This window comes from Scylla paramamosain, unplaced genomic scaffold (genome assembly GCF_035594125.1).
Source record: "Scylla paramamosain isolate STU-SP2022 unplaced genomic scaffold, ASM3559412v1 Contig143, whole genome shotgun sequence".
Taxonomy (NCBI): Eukaryota; Metazoa; Arthropoda; class Malacostraca; order Decapoda; family Portunidae; genus Scylla; species Scylla paramamosain.
Window position 1 is genome coordinate 32,098 of NW_026973808.1, and position 5,403 is coordinate 37,500.

Consider the following 5,403-nt stretch of genomic DNA (forward strand, 5'->3'; position numbering starts at 1 on the left):
CAGGTTATAGAGGCGAATTTTTCACCTAATCCCAGAGAATGGGGAGCCCTTAATACGATAAAATTAATTCTATAATGGTAAGGTCTTAAACCAGCTCAAACAAATCCCAGATAATTACGCCGTGCCAATGAGGTTGACGAATCTAATAAGTCTTCTTTGCTTCGCTGTCCTGTTACCCCTGTTGCTACGCAAGCCAGGAAGAGATACCAGACATTGACTAATTCCCCAATTGATTTCAAAAGTCCATTGAATTAAACTTCTTAAAGTAACAACTTTAAAGTAAACAGTAACTTAATTATTCATATTTTTCATCCCTGAACTCACAACCTAGTCGCCCCCCCCCACTAAAAACAAAATTATAACTCTTAATAAATTTCCCCATTGGAAACCTTTATCCTTAGTTTCCCGCCGATTTCCTCACAAGCAAAGCCAGTCTCTCTCGGATTCTCCTCAGACCCTCTCGGATTCTCCTCAGATATTCCTGTTGATAAACGGTTTTCTGAGTGGATAGATATTCGCATTTTTTCGTTCTTTTTTGTTGGTTTTCTCCACGGGACTAGTGAAACCACCTGGTTCGAGATCACCGTGTGAGACTGTCCTCAGGTCTATACGTACTTTTTGGGTATATATTTGTTATTTATTTATTTATTCTCTGGTCTCCCCCACAACTCAGTAGTCGCGAAAATATCTCCATCGTAGTTTTTATGTAATTGAAGAATACGCTACCATTTATTTTGTATTTCTGAATTATGTAACTGAAGAGTACGCTATCATTTATTTTGTATTTCTGAATTATGTAATTGAAGAATACGCTACCATTTATTTTGTATTTCTGAATTCCTTTCTTTTTATTATTATTATTCGGTTTATTCCATTATCAATTAAAAATCTATAAAAGTGTCAATATTTGTATTTCTTTTAATCCAGTGATAGGATTTGTAATTATCGTGTGCCACAAGGGAACATCACACCCCTTAGAGGGCACTAAATGTGTGTTTGGCCTTCCTTTACAATTTGGTAGCTTGCAACGAGGTCTTTCCTTCGTCTCAACAATCTTGGGCCAGTGGCCAATTCCATCTTTTGTGATGTCAACGCTTGGAATTGGTTTTGTTGCATGACCTCTCTTTTTTTTTTCCTCGTGCTCTGTCTCAAGACTGCTGGAGCGTGGTCTTCCCACACCGGGTCTTTTCAGGGGGTCTTTGTTTTGGCGTAGGAGAGAATATGCCACCTTCAACTTGAATGCCTGCAACTGAAGTTGCGATTTTTTTGACACCCCTATTGCACTAGCCTCCCTCCTGTAGAGAAGCCATGAATTTACTATTGTGACATCAACAAAGTGGAAAACAAGTTTATGGTAGTACTTGTGAGACCTTATGTGGATTCTATATAAGGCAATCAACGAATCCAGAAGATCAACCCCTCCCATTTCCTCATTATAGGTTTTGACTATTTTGGGGCAAGGAATTTCAACAATCTCCTTCCTTTTCTTGTCATACCTCTTACATGTTCCCAAAGGTTGAGCAGATGAAAAGCTTGTGAGGAGAGTCACACGACGATTGTCTACCCATTTCATTGCACATAACTCTACTCAATCGTAAGTTGTGCTTACCTCTACATGAGACCCCCTTTGCTTTTTCAACATTTCCTTATCTGTAGGCAGAACATTTCCTATCCCTTTCAGTCTGTTTTGTCTCACAGTACCCAGAGAGTAGATCTGCTTCGTTGCTAAATGAGCCATTAGTTTAGGAGATGTGAACCAATTGTCATGGTATAACAAATGGTTTGCATTTACTGGGATTGTGCGCGCCAACTGCAGAACTATATTGGATGATGGACCCAGATCCGGTTCACCTTGGACTGGCTTTAGGGGCCCATCATAAACATGCAAGTCATTCAAGATCCCAGAGGTATCACACAAAGCAAATACCTTGAAACCCCATTTGTGTGGTTTGGATGGGATGTACTGCTTTAGGTAAGAATTTCCTTTCAAGGGAACAATCATTTCATCAATGCAGCACATTTGTTGCATTGGGATGCTGCGAAATTTTGATTGCAAATGGTCAAGTACTGGGCGAACCTTGAAAAGCCTGTCAGCATTGGGACCAGTCCTGTCAGGTGCCTGAGTGTTGTCATTGAAATGTAGAGAGCTTTTTATTTCTTCCCATCGCCTTCTACTGAAAACTTTGGATACGGAATCGAATTCCAGCACCCCACTCCAATAAAGCCTAGTGTTAGATATTTTGAACAAGGACATAAGAAAGACAGTCCCTAGAAATTGTTCCAACTCATCTTTATCCAGCTTCAGAGGCTTGTTTACATTTTGTTGTGTTGCATACAAATTGCTTTGTGTCACAATCAACTTTAAACCTGCCTCCATAGAACTGTGACGTGTCCATATCTGAGGAAACAGAATGACCCACTGGTACATTTTTTAACCATTTAAAAACACCTTTTTACATTACAGTAATATAATCCAAAGTCAGGCCAACATTATAAACACATTCTACTGAATATATGGGATATATCATAATTTTTGTAGTGACCTGGCTTACCTATGAGTCGTCCAAAAAAATCGTTGAAAACGGAGGATCAGTCACTACGTCCTCCCCCTCTGGTGGTCACGAGTCAACTGCTGTTACACAGAAACGAGAGCTTTTTTTCCACATATCGTGTGAGTGATGTTTTCTGATGTGGTGCAAAAATGTACCGCCGGACGGACACGCCTCTACGAGGGAATTTCATCCAAGGAAAAGCACGCTTTTGAAGTGGTTCATAATTGTTCCAATGGTCCTTATAGGGTTAAGCGGTTGGGTTGGGTTAGGTTAGATTAACACGTTTACCGCCGTATGTACCACCGATGGTACATTTCGTACCTTCAGTAACCGCCACATGTACCACCGGTGGTACATTAATGAGTTTTTTTTTCCTTCCTTTTCAATCAGTATTTCTAACAATACAATAATTAATAATTAATCCCTGTCAATTATGCAATCAACACTGTGAATTTGATGGTCTGAATTCAGGGTGAGTAGTTTTTCCTTTAACTTTGCTGTCACGCCAGCCTTTCTACCAACCATTTGAGATGCTCCATCTGTTGTCAGACTCACAGTTTTCTTCCAGTCAACACCTATCCTATCAAGTGCACCAGTCAAACTCACAAATATATCATCCCCTGTTGTTGTTCCTTTCATTGGTACTAATTCCACAAATTCTTCACTTACCTGCATATTTTCATCAACACCACGTATGAACACTGCTGCTAGTTGAGCTATGTCAGTAATGTCTGTACTTTCATCGATTGCTACAGAAAATGCTACAAATTTAGCAACTTTTTCTTTGAGCTGACTATTAAGATTTTCTGACAGTTCATTTACTCTTTCTGCAACTGTATTTCTTGAAAGGCTTATGTTTGCAAATGATCTACGTTTTTCGGGGCAAATATCTTCTGCGGCCGTCGTCGTGCATTTCTTTATAAAGTCCCCTTCTGAAAATGGTTTCGATGACGCAGCTATTTCCCGTGCAATCCTATAACTTGCCCGTACTGCAGTGTCGCTGGCTTCGTGAACACGCTGATACACTGACTGCTGCCTTTTGAGAGACTGTTCTAGCGTCTTTACTTTTTCTTCGCAAAGTTTTCCACTATACACATCATACTTTGAAGCATGAGTGCTTGTGTAATGTCGCCGAATGTTATATTCTTTTGACACCGCTATAATTTGGTTGCAAATCAAACAAGTTGGTTTTCCATTCACTTCAGCAAAAAATAAAGATATTTTCCACTTTTCCTGCATCACACGATGTTCTTCAGTAACTGTTCGCTTCTTGGAAATCATGATGAGATGATGTGCAGTAAGAGTCGCGCCAAAATCTGACGCTGTGACGCTCTCGAAGGACAAAGCAGGACTCGAGTCGGAGGCCGATTCTCGGTGAGACGGAGGAATGACGAGTTATGGTCACGTCTAACACGTGTATATTACGGAGCAGGGCCCGTACGACTACGTGTATTCTCGTCACCTGTAGTCACTGGCTTTGGAACGCAGTCCGCGAGACGAAATGGTCACATGATTTACGTAAAAATATATGAGAATAATTCGTTCACTACAAAACACGATAGAAAACTTGAAGCAGATGGTAAAGTTCCTGCTGGTGACATTGTGTTTGCAATCACTTACTTTAATTAAGAAAAATACTTTTAACAATAACACACACACACACACACACACACACACAGAGAGAGAGAGAGAGAGAGAGAGAGAGAGAGAATGTTGGCGGGTGGCGGCGAGCCGGACACACACACACACACACACACTTGACGAGGTTGGGAGTTACTATACCACAGAGGAACGTCACCGCCCAAAAAATATAATAGTATCTTTATATCTTTATATAATGACTTTAAAATGCAAAGGGCTGGCTGGCTTAATCATTCCTGTAAAAAGACCAACTGTAAGACTGAAATATGAGACGTGCCGCGGGCCGCACGTAGTAGTGTGGCGGGCCGCATGCGGTCATTTCGGATATCAATTAGTTCCTCTTCTTCGTGAGTGCTAAGTTGAGGCTTGTGTAAGGGATCGAGCACCAATGGATTTCTCAGCCAATCATAACTTTCAGTAGATATATTTGAAAAGTATTTTTCAATGCTCCTTTCTAGACTTGTAAGGTGGTCTGTAATGAGTGGAACAATGTCTGTGTTGTTTGCTGCAGCAGTCTTTTGAAACATGTCAATATTACCTTCACTTGACCTGTCTTTCCAAACCTTGATTTTTTCTTTCATTGACTGCATTTTATCAGTGCATGTTAACATATTTTCATTTCTCCCTTGCATACTTAAATTCACCTTGTTCAAATGCTCAAATATATCTGCCAAATAACATAATTTTGCATTCCAAATTTCGTCGGCCAGTAATTCGCAGAATTCTGTTTTCTCTTCCAGAGCAAAGAAAAGAAGAATTTCCTCTCTTAGTTCATGCACACGGGATAACGCTCTGCCTCTTGACAATGACCGAACTTCCGTGTGGAGGAGAAGACCTTCGTGGGCAGATCCCATTTCTTCGCAAAGACTGGAAAATAATCTTGACTGCTTTGGTCTACTTTGAATAAAGTTCACCATTTTCACGACATTATCAAGAACAAATTTTAAATCTTGTCCAAGTGGTTTAGCAACAAGAGCTTCACGGTGCAAGAAACAATGTGTGGTAATCAGAAATGGATTTTCCTTCTTCACTAAAGACACAAAACCCTTTACTGACCCCACCATTGATGGACAACCATCTGTGCAAATTCCTACACATAATTTCCATTTAAGTCCATTTCTACCAAATATTCTGTCACTGTAGAAAATATTTCCTGTCCTGTTGTTTGACTTAGTTCTTTGCAGCACAAGAATTGCTCGGTTATTTTCTT